The sequence below is a fragment of the Protopterus annectens genome, chromosome 14.part0 (genome assembly GCF_019279795.1).
Source record: "Protopterus annectens isolate FY-2018-M chromosome 14.part0, PAN1.0, whole genome shotgun sequence".
In the NCBI taxonomy this organism is placed as follows: domain Eukaryota; kingdom Metazoa; phylum Chordata; order Ceratodontiformes; family Protopteridae; genus Protopterus; species Protopterus annectens.
This window is the reverse complement of record NC_056748.1, coordinates 611,133,441-611,149,481: the sequence shown is the minus strand read 5'-3', so window position 1 is coordinate 611,149,481 and position 16,041 is coordinate 611,133,441. Positions and strand designations below refer to the sequence as shown.

The window sequence follows — 16,041 nt, the reverse complement described above, 5'->3', positions numbered from 1 at the left end:
ACCCTAATACGAGTGCTAACATGGGTCAAAAAGGGGACGGGATTTTGCGATTCACACTTGCAATCGCATTTTTGAGATGTTGCTGCACTCCTTTCGACCATACCCGCTCGACCATTCACTGTTCGACAATATGCATGTACATCGAATTTGACTAATATGACCATCTGGAATTTGGTTTGCTGAACAGACTTGTTCAACATACTTGGATCCAAAAGTGATCTCCAGTCCCCTGTCTTTTGGCACTAAAAAGAATCTTGACCAAGTTCTGGAAGCTATCTGGTCTGGTTGGGACTTCTTGGAGGACTCTTTCTAGCAGCTTTTGTATTTGAAGAACTGAGTGTTCACTCTGACTAGTGAGAACATAGAGGATTTTTCTGCATACGAGAAGAGATAGGGAAAAAGGTATGGCATTACCTCTGGAAATAATCCTCTGCACCAAAAAAGTATCTGATTATATTTGTAGCCAGGCTTTGAGGTGCAGGAATAGACGTCTCCCGACTGCCTCCAGAGGAAGACAATCAAGCCTCCTTTCAAGAACACTGGAAGGGTTTGCCAGAAAAAAACTCAAACCCTGATTCTGCGAGTCACCTCTGCCGTGTGGACAGCATCTTCCATTAAAAGTTCCCCCCTCCCTCTGCCCCTGGGGAAACTCTCTCCAGGTGCATCTTGAAAAGCCTCTTAGGACTTCTTGAACCACATTTTCCCACTGCTTCCGATATCTAGAGAATGGTCACGGAAGAGTGGAAAAATGTACAAACACAACATGAAAGGGTCTTTCCATCTTTCTCACACCTGGATACAGTGTCTAACATTTGGGGCGAATAAGGAAGATCCGTCAAAAGGTGCACTGATGAATGAAAACTTGAATGGCTCCACAGAAATCACAGAGACGCATCCAGGCATGTCTAATGGCAACTCCTGAACCCACCACTCTGGTCTTCCCCTCAGCTGCATGAGCAACAAGTCTCATGGACAAGTTTGATATAGACTAAGGTAGCCTACTCCTTGATTAGATCCCTTTGCAGTCTGGTCAAGTGTAACAAAAAATTCAAGGACCTTAGTGTAAAGGTCTATGATGCATAGACATTTGCCAAATCTATCCATCGACCAAGATTCTGTTAAGTGGATGGACAGAGGAACTCTCTTCAGCTAGTTCCTTTACAGTTGTGACCACTACGACCATGGCATTAACAAGCTAAACCCTTCAGACCAAAACTACTCCTCCAATGCGGCGGTAGTAATTTTGTCAGGTCTCCTGGGGACAGGCTCTTATGTCTGGGGCCTTCCAAGCCTGCCTACAGATCAATGAGTTGATCAGAGGGCAGAGTCAACCAACAGGTAGATTGACGAGTGCCAGAAGTCTGCAGGTACACAGACTCCATGGAGGAAAGATTTTGGTACTTCTAAGCACCCCTTGCTTTAGGATCTCCAGGATGTCACCAAAGTAATCATCTGGAAGTGACCTTGGGGATCATTTCCCTTCATTGAAGTTGGTGGTGTTTATGTATTCCTCTGGGGAATCCAAGTGCTTCTTCTTGTACTTTTTCTTCTCAAGGACCTCCTCAGTGAGATGATCTGGGGGAGATATCAGGAAGAAAAGGAAATTCCCTTTTTGGAATCCTTCAGTTTCAGCGCAAGCTGACTCAATGGAGGCACAGGTTTAATATTTGGACAGGAGGAAGGCAAGGATATCTGCTCCAAGGTGGAAGGGGCTGACTGCTGTAGTCAAGGCGCTCTCCATAGCCTCAAAAGCTGGCCCAACCAAAAAGTGAAGGAATGGGATCCTGGAACGAAAAAAAGAGACTGCCTTGGAACCATGGTCACTCCCCACTCCGAGAAGACACCACCTGAGACTGAAGCCAAACTGATCCACGCCAAGGCTCTAAGGTGAGGAGAAGGCTCAAACAAAATTGGGGTCGACTTTGGGACCTCAGTGCTGACAGGAAAAATATGGCTCAGAGGTCCCCAGCTCTGGCTGTACCAAAGAGCTCGGAGCAAGAGAGTTCTGCAGATAAGGGTATCTTCAGTTCCCACACAGTCAAGCTCCAGGAGGCTTGGAGCAGAGGGCTTTGAAGCTTCAGCAGATGTCAAAAAAGGAACTGCTGAAGTGTACAACACTCAGATCCTAGACGTGTAGGGACCAGAGTCGAAGCGGACCTATCAATCCTCTCATCCAGAGTATTTTATTCACCAGTCTCTCTAAGTCATCCTCAGTCAGGCTTCAAGTGGAATGAAGGGCGATTTTGGCCTTTCCAGGAAGAGTGAAGGCAACCTTTCTGGAAAGGGATCAAAGGAAGGGGAGTAGGATGCTCCAGGTAGAGTAATCATGAAAAAATCCTCAAGATGCTTGCTCAGGGCCAATGTGGTCGGCACCGAGGAAGATTGCTTTGCCAATACCTTTGGTGCCAATAAAACAATAGTGCTCTGCACAGATAATTCCACACTTCCACAACAGAAAGTTCATTCATAAAATAATTTGTATAAATCTATTTAAAAGCAAGTCAAATGAAATTACATTAGATTATCTTTCTGAAGTCCTTCGTTTCAAAACACTGGAAATCAAATCTTGATCATTCAGACCTAGCCAAGACATTGCATTAAATGCCCCCCCCCCCCCCCAATTCGTCACTAAAGCCTCAAATACAACCAACTTAAAACTCTGACCAGGGTGATGTGAACAATATCTAGCCAGGGCACTTGTATCTTTCCCTAGTCTTGTATCCCTCAGATGCTCGTATATAATGCATCTTAAACTTTCTATTGGGACAACCCCCAATGCATCCGATCGTAGACGCAAGGGTTTCACTAAGAATCGTAGACGCAAAGGTTTCACTAAGAATCTATAGCAAGAGAGTATTTGCAAAGATTCTTTGCAATTTTTAGCTCAAATTAATGGTATTCTCTTTAACATATGCTTTGATGTTAAAGATCTTTACACTGTAATCCTCCATGATATAGGGCTTCTATGGTTTTCTGAATATTTGATGGATAAAGTATATCCCAGGATCAACTGAACATGTGTGAGCAATTACTGGATCTTGTGTTAAAACAATTTTATATTGTTTGAAGGAGACCTCTTCCTTCAAAAAGGAGGGGCCATGGGGGAATTATGTGGAGGTATGTATGCAAACAGTGTGACACTCCAGTGGGAGAAAACACCTTTATTCACCCCCCATAAGAATTATTTTTTTGGATCAGATTTATTTTGTAGAAAGGACACATAGAAGACATTGAAGTCTAATAATTATATTAATGACTTTTTTTTTTTTTACATTTTTCATACATGGAAAGTCAGAACCAGGTTTCATACTTAGACGTTCTGTTGAAAGAAAAATAACAGATATATTTCTAGAGACATTCAGGAAAAACACATTCTAATAGTTTCCTGCATTTGCAAGCATTCACTCCTTTAAACAGAAAAGAGCTGTCCTGAAAGGACAATTTGTAATGGCAGCAAGGATGGTTAGTACTTTTGAATCTTTCCTAGATGAATGTGATCTTTTAAAAAGACATGTTCCTAAAAAGGATCGACCCACTAGGACGTGTAACTTAATTTTAGTGAAAGTTAGAGGATTTTTTTTAAACCCATTTTGGATTAAAAAAAGAACCAGATGAATTAATAAGTTTGTTGTGGGCAAGTGGGATGTTGAAAATGATAGTGTAGAATGGCAGAAGTGATCAAGATAATAGCAGGAATTTTAAAAGTGCCCTCATTACAATCTTTTGTTAAGATTGTAACATTTATCTTTGTTAAGAACTGGGAAACTTTAAGGAATGAAAATTAAATTAGAAATCTGTTGGGGGTAAGACCCGTTTATAGGAAAGGGAGAAATTTAAAACGCACAACAGAAACTGAGCTGGCAGGAGAAAGGGATGATGAAAAAATGTGGCTTCTCATATTGCAATTTTATTTTTGAAGCTAAAGAAGTTACTGTTAATAATGTAAAAATAACTGCATGCAAAACATATACATGCAATAATGAAAGAGTGGCATATTGTGCTTTGTGTTCTTCATGTTAAACAGAAAGTTAAGATGCCGTCTATACCAGCATCTAAGGGCTACAAGACAAGGGAAAATACAAATGTCCTAGCTAGGAATTGTTCATATCACCCTGGTCATAGTTTTAAGTTTGTTGTATTAGAAGCTTTAGTGATGAATTTTTTTTTTTGGGGGGGGGGGGGTCGTTGCTGCTAGAGGGACATGAACTAATTTGGCAATTGCGGTTAAATCCAAAATCTTGGCTAGGTCAAAATGATAAAGTTTCTCTCTCTAGTGTTCTGAAAATTAAGGCACTAGAAAGATAATACAATGTTGTGATGCTGCCAGCCCAGCTAGCTAGAATTTTGTAAATCATGTCATTTCTGAATATTAATACGATTTATATGCTTGTCTACAAAAGTAAGAACTGTATGTTATGTACTAAGCTTCAAGAATGTAACCACAGTGTACCCTATTGGAAAAGAACAGAAAACTATATATCTGTGGCAAATGCATGTTTTACTAGTAGAAGCTGGAAAGTACAGTTTTGTACCTACCATAAATGTAGATGTCCGAGAGGTATGCATCTGCAGTCCTAACAAATGGGTTGTCCTATCCACAGGCAGCCCTTCGGTCGGCCGGATTCCAAAGTCTGGGTCTGGCCTAGGCTGATGTCGCACTTCACCCGACGTCATAGCTGCAGTTCTTTGGGTATAAAGGTATCAGCCGACGCCATTTTCCTCAGTGTTTCTTGCCCCAGATGCCAGGTGCCCTCTAGGAAGGCTAAATTTGGATAAATGTAAAAGTTTCCAAATAACAGAGAGCAAATAAAAATAAACATGTATGTACATATATACAAACAAATACACCATAATAGATTCCCCCAGCTAGCTAGAAGATGGGCAAATACCCTAGGAGTACCACAGAGGGGAAGGAGGGAGGGTAATCCTGACTGCAGATGCATACCTCTCGGACATCTACATTTATGGTAGGTACAAAACTGTACTATGTCCTTCAAGGATGCATCTGCAGTCCTAACAAATGGGTAGAATACCATAACCAAACTGGGGGAGGAGGTAATAATAAGATTATGGTGTAGTTAAGATCCCTTGCAAAACAGCAGTGGCAAAACCTGCTCGGGATCTGGAGTATAAGGGTAGATTATAATGCTTGGCAAATGTATGCACGGAGCTCCAAGTAGCAGCCTCTAAAATGTCTTTGGTAGCCACTCCTCGTAAAAAAGCTGTAGTAGTGGCTGTAGCCCTTGTGGAATGAGGTCTGATGTTTTCTGGAGTTGTCTTCCCTTGGTAAGAGTAACAAAATCTAATGCAATTTCCTATCCACTTAGAGATTGTCTGTTTTGAAATTGCTTTTCCTTCCATTCCTGTTGCATATGCTACCAGTAACTGGTCAGTTTTTCTATTGCTCTTGGTTCTGTCCAGGTAGTAGCGCAGTTGTCTATGTACATCCAAGGTATGTAATAGTCTTTCTCCCCTGTTCTGTGGGTTGGGGAAGAATGTAGGCAGGTGGATAGCTTGGTTTAAAGATACCCTGGAGACCACCTTTGGCATAAAAGTAGGATTAGTTCTCATGGACACTCTATCTTGATGGAAGATAAGGAAGGGCTGTACTGCCATTAATGCCTGTAATTCAGAAACCCTTCTTGCTGAAGTGATTGCAAGCAGGAAAGCAGTTTTCCATGATAAATACTGTAATTCTGCTGTTGCTGCTGGCTCAAAAGGAGGGAGTGTCAACTTTTCTAGCACAAAGTTCAAGTCCCAAGCGGGCAATGGTGGCTTCCTTGGTGGTTTTACATTTTAATTCCTCTCAGAAACTGCCTGAGTAGAGGATGTGAGAAGACTGGAGGATCCATGTTGTATTCTGCTGAAATAGCTGATGCATGAATCTTAATGGAAGAATAGGACAGGCCATTGTGGAAAAGTTCTGCCAAGTATTCCAGGATGTTAGCTATGTTTACCAGTGACACATTTTCTCCTTTTGCTGCACTCCAAATGAGATATCTTTTCCATTTTGCTGAATAAGTTTTTCTTGTTGAGGGTCTGCGAGCCTCCAAGATAATGTCCTTAACCCTTTGAGATAAATCTGGGTTATTTTGTCTTATGCAATGTTCCAGGCAGCTAGCTGCAGCGTTTTTAGGTTTGGATGCAGGGTTTTGAAGTTGTTCTGTGTTAGCAGTAAGGAAACTAGGGGCAGAGGCCATATTTGTTCCCGAGACATACTCCTCAGTAATGGGTACCAATGCTGCCTCGGCCAGTCTGGAGCTATCAGGATGATCCTTGGCCGGTCGTCTTTGATCTTCAGTAGCACCTTGTGCATCAAAGGAAGAGGTGGGAATGCATATGCTGTCAGGTTTTTCCAACTGAAAGATAGGGAGTCCACCTTCCAAGCAAGTGGGTGGTATGCCCTTGTGCAGAATTTTTCAATTGGTGGTTGTGTGGGGATGCGAATAAGTCTATTTCTGGTAGTCCCCATTTCCTTGTAATGGATTTGAAGATGTCTGGATGCAGCATCCATTCGTGGGCATCCGTGGTAGTTCTGCTTAGGATGTCTGCTAGTATATTTTCTTTTCCTGGTACAAATATTGCCTGCAGCTGAATGTTGAAGCTCAGGGCCACATTCCAGAGGTCCATTGCCATCCGGCATAGAGGGTATGAATGTGTGCCTCCCTGTTTGTTGATGTACCACATAACTGTGGTGTTGTCCGTCCTTATCAGCAATTGACCCTGTCGAAGAAACGGTCAATGTCTGAATTGCCAGTCTTACTGCCAGCATCTCCTTTTGATTTATGTGTAGGTTCAGCTGGTCTTGAGTCCATAAGCCTTGTATGCACTTGTCCAGCATGTGTGCCCCCCAACCGAGGTCTGAGGCGTCAGTGGTGGTAGTCTGGCTTGGTTGAGGGCTGTGGAAGGGCAGTCCCTTGTTCAATTGACAGGCCTGAGCCCACCATTGGAATTCTTGCTTCAGGCATGGAATTATTGGAATTTGGGTTTCTAGGCTGTGCTTGTGCTGAGACCATAAATTCCTTAGGTACCATTGCAACTTCCTCATATGTAGTCTGGCATGTGGAATCAATATTATGCAGGATGCCATGTAACCCAGGGCTTGCAGGACTTTCCTTGCTGTTAGCTGGTTCTGCGTTGTTAATGCCATGAAATAGAGAGGAAGGTGCTTCTGCTTTTCTGCTGTGAGGGATGCCATTTGATTTGATGTGTCCAGTTCTGCACCCAAGAAAGTTATCCTTTGGGATGGTATCAGCCTTGACTTTTTTATATTGACTGTGTATCCCTAGGCTTGTAATAGATGAAGGACCTTTTTCAAATCTTTTTCTAATTTGTTTTTGTTGTCCGCTTGTAACAGGCAGTCGTCCAGGTAAGGGTAAATTTGAATTCCCTGAAGCCTGCAATGAGCAATTACTGATGCCAGGCATTTCGTGAATACTCTGGGCGCAGTAGATAAGCCAAAGGGCAATGCTGAGAATTGATAATGCTCTGATCCTGCAAGAAATCTGAGGTATCTTCTGCAATTTGGTCGTATGGGGACGTGCAGGTATGCCTCCTTGAGATCTAGAGTTACCAGCCAAGACTCCTTGCCCAGCATGGGAAGAAGCTGCTGTAGGGTCAGCATTTTGAATTTTGGAACAATGAGATATGTGTTTAGAGCGGACAGGTCGAGAATAGGTCTCCATTGGTTTTCTTTTCTTGGCACCAGGAAAAGTCTGGAGTAAAATCCTTGCCCTTGTTCCATAGACTGTACCTTTTCTATAGCTCTTATCCTTATTAAGTGGTCTATTTGTTCTAGAGCTTTTGTCTTTTGATTTGGAGGTAGGTTTGGCATTCCTCTCTTCCTTGGTAGAGTATGGAAGCGAAACCTGTAACCTTGGTCTATTGTCTGTAAAATCCATTTGTCTCCTGTGATGTGATGCCAGTTTTCCGAAAATAAGGCTAGCTTTCCGCCTAAGGGTGCTTCTAGTTGTTCCCTGGTAGGCGGTCTCAGAGCCAAGTCACTGTGATTGTCCTGTGGAAGTGGTAGTGGCTGGATCTGTGGCAGTACTTCGCTGGTTGTTAGGCTGCCACAGACGTCCCCTGTAGGCACCTCTGGATTGACCCCTGCCTCTTGGGCGCCTATTCCTGCCTCTCTGTGCTCTGGTGGTGTCTGGAAAGAACCAATTCTTGGAAGGCCAGTTCCTACTAAACCTTGGAGGCTGGACCTGTAAGAAATCCTCGACTGTCTGGACAGATTTTGCTTTCTCTTCCACCTTCTTCAGTACCTGCTGTGCAGGGGAGCCAAACAAATTGAGCTTATCCATGGGAGCATCTAGGAGCTTTGATTTAACATGGTCTGGTAAGGACTGCTCTTTTAACCATGCATGCCTTCTGATCACTGTACCAGTCATAGCTGATCTAAAGGAAGCCTCCAGTGCATCATAGCCGCATTTTAAGGAATGATTACTGACCTGCTGAATGTTATGTACCATTTCTTCAAGAGATATTTTGTCTAACGGTCCAGGCGAGGACAGTTTTTTAGTTAACTGATCTAACAAATTCCTGATACTGAATCATGTGGAATTGACAGTTTAAGGCCCTAGCCGAAAGAGTAGCAGAAGTGTAAACTTTTTTACCCCATCTCTCTAAGGCCCTAGATTCCCTTTCAGAGGGGAGGGGGTTTTTGGCAGAGGTAGCTGCTACTGCCTTGGGTCCCTGAGAAATAGTTTCAGGATCTGCAAAAGGAGCCTTATACAAATGATAATGTGTGTCCGGAACCCTGTAGTACCTGTCGGGCTTAGCAGGGGCCGGAGGAAGTGAATCAGGAGCAGTACAAGCATCATTAAATGCATCATCCACAACAGTAAGTACTGGAGGAATGGCTAAAGGCAAATGCAAAAAGGTCCTAAGCCTTTTCCTAGAGTCTGAAAAATCCTGGCCCTGCCATTGAAATTGTTCCCTCATAGCATGCAAGGTTTCCCCAAAAGAAAATTCCTCAGGAGGAGAGGCAGAAGGAATGGAGTCTTCTGCATCAGAGTCCTCATAAGGAGAATAAGGGCCCTCTGGAGGGTTTGTATTTTCTGAATCAGAGGAGTAATCTGAAGAAACTGGCTCAGGGGGCTCTGCTCTAGGCCTCTTCTCTGGAGGTGGGTGAGAGGCCCTGTCAGGGTGAGGTTGGGATCCCCGGATCAAAGAAATAAGATCCTCTGCTAGACTAAGCATTTGAGTACTAGAGCTAGGCCTGTGAGAGGGGGTCTTAGCAGGCACATTCTTGGTTGATTTTGCTGCTTTAGCCCTGGCAAAAGCCTTAATCGACATGGATGCAGGGGGCCTAGCAGCTCCACGTGTAGGAGTAGATATATCTAAAGGAATAGTATCAAATAAATCCTGTGAACCTGCAAGAGCAGGTGGGATTTCAGTAGCAGATTCAGCCATGCTGGATGAGGCCTCGGTAGGAGGCAAGCTTTCGGCCGAAGGAAGGACCGAGGACTCTGTTTCAGCCGAAACAGAGACACTCGCAGTGGACTTAACCGCGGTTTCAGCTGAAACCGCGGACCGCGAGTGTCGGTCCTTTTCTTTGCGCTTTTTAGTTAATTGCGAAGTCTGAGTTTCCGACGGCATGTTGTAAGCAAAAGCGGAGCCGAAAAACTCCTCAGCAAATTCCGACCGACGTCTAAGTGTCCGTCGGTTGAAAGAAGCACAGGCTAGACAAGCTGCTACGTCGTGGTCTGGGCCTAAACAAGGTAGGCAGTAAGAGTGGAAATCTTTATGAGGTATTTGTTTCCCACAAGTTAAACAGTTATTCACTTTTTCTGACATCGGCTGAGGCAAGAAAGAGTCCCCAACGGGGTACTTAGCTTTTTAGAAGTCTTCGGTAGTAGTAATCTCTGGTTCTGACCGACCGGCACTTGCGAACAGCTTCTGCTTCGGGCGCCACGCGGCAAGAAAGACTGGGGAAAATGGCGTCGGCTGATACCTTTATACCCGAAGAACTGCAGCTATGACGTCGGGTGAAGTGCGACATCAGCCAAGGCCAGACCCAGACTTTGGAATCCGGCCGACCAAAGGGCTGCCTGTGGACAGGACAACCCATTTGTTAGGACTGCAGATGCATCCTTGAAGGACATCATACAGAGTTCAACTTGCAAAATTCAAGAAAATTAGCTGAAAAGAAGAAAGTGCTTTACAATGTGCTATAAAGAAATAGTTTCAGTGCAGCAAGCAGACAACGTCTAGAGATAAACGTTTTTCTATCATCTTGGAGAGAAGTAATTACTAGGTCTAAAATGTGAAAGTATTTAATTGTTTTATGACTTGCAGTTCTGAGTAACAAATCGACAGATACGCATTTCACATAGAAATGTTAAAGTTTGTTTGTTAGCCTGGGAACCGAAGGCAAGTGACAGAGTGACGCCATCAGAGCTAACCCAGCAGTAATGTTTATTACCAATTTAAGAATAGTCTCAGAAAGTGTGCACATTGTATATCTTGTCTTGGACTTGGAAACATTCACTCAGAACTTCTGCCTGCGTGATTGCTCTGCAAGTTAAGGACACAGTATCTTTTAGATGTAGATAGGAATACAGTAAAGATTAGTTTAAATGTTTATAGTTATTGGAGACTGTCCTGTAATGTTTTAAAACATTTCCTGTGATTCTGAACTCTGCAGTTAGTGTTGGCCCTTATAGTAGCTGATAAGGGTGGCTGGTGGCAGCTGGCACCACCATATAATCTCGGCAGAAGGGGCAAAGCTAGCAAACCTGTGTCAGTCTTTCCCAGATGTGTGTTTGTACATCAATCAAATCTCAGTGTGCGAGCATGTGTGTCAGCTACTTGGGCAGGGATGCGAAGCACTGGTTGGACAGAGAAGGTGGTAGAGGTCTTAGCTTCGACACTCAGCTGAGATCATAACCCTATAAGCTGCGCTACTGGGGAGTCTCATTAGGGATTTGTAGAAAATAGGGAGAAACCAGCCCCAGAATGACTGATCTAGGTGTGCTCTTAAGGGAAACTGTACTTGATTGTGTGTGTACTTGTCATCCTGCCAATGTGTACGTCCCTCACTGGTGCTAGTGGGGAGGATTGAGGCACCTTGATTACTGAGCCAGTGCAGGGGCATCACATTGTTTGGCAGTTGTAGGATAGCCACATCACATATTAACTGGTTCACAGTGGTGAGAGCCGCATCACATATTAATTGGCTTGTAGTGGTGTTGATACTGAATTCCTGTAGCCTGTCAGTGGTCACGGACGGTGTTTGTACTCTCAATCAGCCAAGCAGTGAACATTGAGTTCACATCACAATTTTTTTTTTTTTGTTAGCTTATAGTCAGGGACAGCATGAAAGCATGTCAGCAGAGGAGTATGGTAAGCTGACTAGGAGCCAGTTGGGTGACATGTGCTAGGCTAAAGGAATGGTGCATGCCAACCTGACTAAAGCGCACACTATTGTGGTTTTAGTCACATCTGCATCACAGAACAGCAACCAGAAGGACAAACTGGCCATGGAGATGGACAGCTGAACCTTTCCACAGAGGACTTAAAAATCCGTCTGGAGAGAGACTTGAGCTAAAGGTAAAGCATTTGGAAACAGAGGCAGCAGAGAGACTGAGGCATTTAGAGAGAGAGGAAAATGAGAAATTGCAATGTCTAAAGGCTGAGGAAAATGAAAAACAGACCCCTGGAAGCTGAGAAGGAGAGCCAGAGGCAAAGTACAGTTGTGTACACTTAGCATAAATGTAGATGTTAGAGTGTATTCACTGTTGCAGTCATCGCACTTGGGTTATCTGCCTGAAGGTAGCGCTCAGTCAGCCCTAATACCAGTCTCTTGGGATTTCTGCGTCAGATGCTGTCGCCTCTTCCATGACGTCAGGTCTTCGGGGTATAAAACATGCAGCCGACGCCATTACAACAGTTTTTCTTGCCCCAGATGTCACGAGCCCCCAAAACAGAAAACAATTACATGGTGTGGAACATCTCCAGTAAAAAGTAAATACCACTGTCATAACATATGGGCAAAAAAGAGAATAGGTGGAAGTATAGAAACGTCAGGGGGGCTGGAGGGAGGGTAACCAGGACAACAACAGTGAATATACTCTAACATCTACATTTATGGTAAGTGTACACAACTGTACTATGTTCTTCATGATTCACTGTTGCAGCCATCACCTTAGGTCGATTCCCAAAGCTAAGGAAGGGTGGAGGCAGTCAAGTAGTATTAGGGCTGGCTATCAAGCCTTGCAAGACTGCTGCAGCAAATCCAGCTCTAGATTTAAAGATAGGCAAGTGATAATGCTTGATTAAGGTGTGTACAGAACTCCAGGTTGCGGCCTTCAAGGAGGTCCCTGGTAGGGACTCTCCTGAGAAATGTTGTAGAGGTTGAGGTAGCCCTAGGTCTAATGGGTTCCGATTCCCTGTGGGGTAAGTTTTCCATGGTGTTTTTGGCAGAAATGGATGCAGTGTGCTATCCATTTGGAGATGGTTTGCTTTGAAATGGCCTTGCCCTCTGCCCCTGTAGCAAAACGGACTAGCAGCTGGTCATACTTTCTGAAAGGTTTAGTCTTGTCAAGGTAGAACCCAAGCTGCCTATGCACATCCAAGGAGTACAGGATTCTTTCCTCTTTATTCTGAGGATTAGTGAAAAAGGTTGGCAAATGGATGGATTGGTTTAAAGCCACACTGGATACCACATTGGGCATAAAAGATGGGTTAGTCCTGAGGGAAACAATGTCCGCATGGAAGATACTGAAGGGTCCCACAGCCATAAGGGCCTGCAACTCAGACACTCTTCTTGTGTAAGTGATGGCTAGAAGTAAGGTGGTTTTCCAAGATAGGAATTTTAACTCTGCTGTAGCAGCAGGCTCAAAGGGGGGAAAGCATGAGCTTCTCTAGGACAAACAGAAGGTCCCAAGCTGGAGTGGGGGCACTCCTTGGGAGCCTTAATTTGTTAACTCCTCTCAATAACTGTTTGACCAGAAGGTGAGAGAAGAGGGGTGGTTCAGTATTGTAATGAGCAGAGATGGCAAAGGCATGAATCTTAATAGAAGAGAAGGATAGGCCTTTGTGGAGCACTTCTGCTAGACAATCTAGGATTTGAGGTAAGGTAGGCATGGTTGTGTCCTTTCCCTGAGATGGCTCCAAGAACAGTATCTTTTCCGCTTTTCTGAATAGGATTTCCTAGGAGACTGGCTCCAAGAACAGTATCTTTTCCGCTTTTCTGAATAGGATTTCCTAGTACTAGGCCTCCTGGCCTCAAGGATGACATCCAGCACCCATTTGCTGCGGGTTGTTGGTGATGTATTCATGGAATGAGACAGGCTGTTAGGTTCAGGGTTTACAGCGGAGGGTGCCTAATCTGGCCCTCCTGCTGGGACAGCAGGGAAGGGGTCTGATGCAGGTGCCAGGGTGGCACTGTCAGACTGCATAAAAGTGGGTACCAGTGCTGGCGTGGCCAGTCTGGTGCAATCAGGATTGTCCTTGGTCTGTCCTGTTTGATCTCGAGTTGTACTTTTGAGAGGAAGGGCAGAGTGGGAAGGCATAGATAGAGAGGTTTTCCCATGTAAAAGGATAGGGTATCCACTTTCCATGCTTGGCTGTGGGGAGTTCTGGTGCAAAATTTGCACAATTGATGGTTCGGGGGAGAAGCAAAGAGGTCCACATCTGGTGTCCTCCACCTGTGTATTAGAAGCATGAATGAGTTGGGTTCCAATTTCCACTCATGTCGGTCCATTAGATTTCTGCTTAAGTCGTCTGTCAGTGAATTTTGTTTGCCTGGCAGGAATTGAGCTTGTAGGTGCACTTGATTGCTCAAGGCTGTGTTCCACAGAGCCAGTAGGAATGTGTTCCCCCCTGCTGGTTTACGTATCGCATAACTGTGCTGTCTGTCTTTATCAAGAGTTATCCTGGAAGAACAAGGTATTTGAAGGCTTTCAATGCATTCTATGCAAAAAAAAAATGCTCCTACTGTAAGGAGGGAAAGGCTGACAAGAAAACAGTACATTAGCCTGGTCACCTGCTGTGAGGTGTCAATCACATGCAGATAATGGGTCAAATCACCCTTAGCTCTTTGACAGCTAAGGAAGGTAGGTGTGAAGTGGGAGGGAGATGCCTTGAAGAACTAGATTTCAGCCTTCACAAAAGAAAGCAAGTTAGCTTTTCTAAGAAGAAAGGAGCAATAGAATGCACTTTTCAGTCGTGTTCTGTAGCATTTGCACAGCTTATGTTTGAAGTAGTCATTGAAAAAGGATAACATTTTAAGACTGCAGTGAATACCTGTTAAGTCAATGAAGTGATAGCAGCTTAAAGGAGCACTCCACCCTCTCATACCGTTCAACTCAATTGTTGGGTTTCTTTTCTCCCTACAATATGGTTCCAGCATTATGTACCAGAAATCTGCTTGTAGTTTTTAAAACTTTTATTTCCTTGTACTGGGGTCAAAGGAAGGGAAAGCCCACCTACTTTTTTTTTTAAACTCAACTTCTCACATACTTTGCAGAGAAGTTAGTCTCCACCTGCATGACATATCATAGACACTAGTTTACCCTGTCAGGTACTGCTGTCAATCTTAGATGGGCAATTAATCCTGCTGTCAGGAACACAGCAGCTGATATAAAAAAAAAAAAAAAAAAAAAAAGACAGAAAGCTGTGGAATTGTTTCCACTGTTTTTATTGCAGAGGGGAGGAGAACTTAACACTCCCCTTTCACAGTAAAACAAAGCAATTAGATCAGTCAGAGGTTTAAAGGAAAATGTCAACTCTTCTGACAAATTTACATAAGCAGCAACCCAGTATTGAAATTCTAAGCTTTAAATGTTATTTATAATAGTTTGTGTTAAGATAATGAGTAGCTGCAAAGATTTGTGACATTTAGAGAAAAGTCAGTAAATATTTTTTCTTGTAAAGTATAAATGCATTTACCATTTTCAACCCCCCACACACACGCTTTTCTACACATGTCCTTTATATACATATACAGAAACACAAATATACACACACACACACTTGTGTGTGCATACAATGAATATACAATAAATATAGTTAAGCTTTATTAAATGTATACATTCTAGTAAATTTTGCTCAATGATTTACTTGGTCACACATTGGTTGTGTGTTCCACATGCAATCTTGGTCAATGTCTTTGTCAGTATTTTTTTATTTGTATTGATAAGTGCATTTAATAACTGTTATTATCTTAGCCAGTGCAGCTTATGTTGTGGCTGAAAAGGATCCTGGAACCAGTTTACTTTCCTGGTTATCAAAGTATAAATAAATATGAAGTAGAAAAAAGGAGGGGGAACATGGCAGAAATAATTGAACTAGTAAAGCACATTTTAAGTCTGCATCATTCATGAGAGAGAGAAAAATCCTCACACTGAAGGCATTGGGAAGTAGCAGACAGACTAAGTTTAGAGTCCTACTACTTTTGTCACTTGTAAATGTACTGCAAGGAATCATTTACTGCAGTGAGAGTTTTCACACCTTGGCTTGAGAGTAAGGGGGAGGGTTTATCAAGTTTGTTAGGACTACAAAAGACTTTTTACAAAAAAATATTTTTATATGCTTTCTTTTGCTGCAAGTAGCTAACAGCTATTTATAGTATAGCACAAGCTCTGTGAGAGAGATAAAGAAGGCTGTCAGGTAAACAGAGAAGCAGCTCTTTTACAGGTGTGTTTAGAGGACAGTGCTTCACAGTCCTGCCATTATATTTTAATGGCAGGGGGAAAACAGCGCCATGTCTGGCATAAGTCATATAAAGAGGACTTGAAATGTATTCTGGGAAAAAGGAAGGAAAGCAAGAAAATAAGATCACATTACCAGGGCAGGCCCCATCATCCGCCATTTTGAGAGAAACACATTAAAATTGTAAAAGAAGCACTTGGAGTGATTTTGAGACATTAAAATAACGCAAAAACAAAGATACAATGAAAAAACATGTTTTTTGAGTTCTAAGGTAGTTTTCTCCTTTAAGGGAAAACATGGCAGATCTGATGCAATTTTTTGGAGACAAACAATGCATTCTGGGATACTTAGAGGCAGAGTAAACAGTCTGAATTTTTTTTC

The 16,041-nt window shown here is 43.2% G+C and overlaps 1 protein-coding gene across 1 annotated transcript in view; it reads right to left on the bottom strand.

The window, feature by feature from the left end:
* ZFAND4 (zinc finger AN1-type containing 4) overlaps nt 1-16,041 on the bottom strand; it is a gene marked incomplete in the record, with an annotated part of 250,537 nt that overhangs the window by 206,358 nt on the left and 28,138 nt on the right.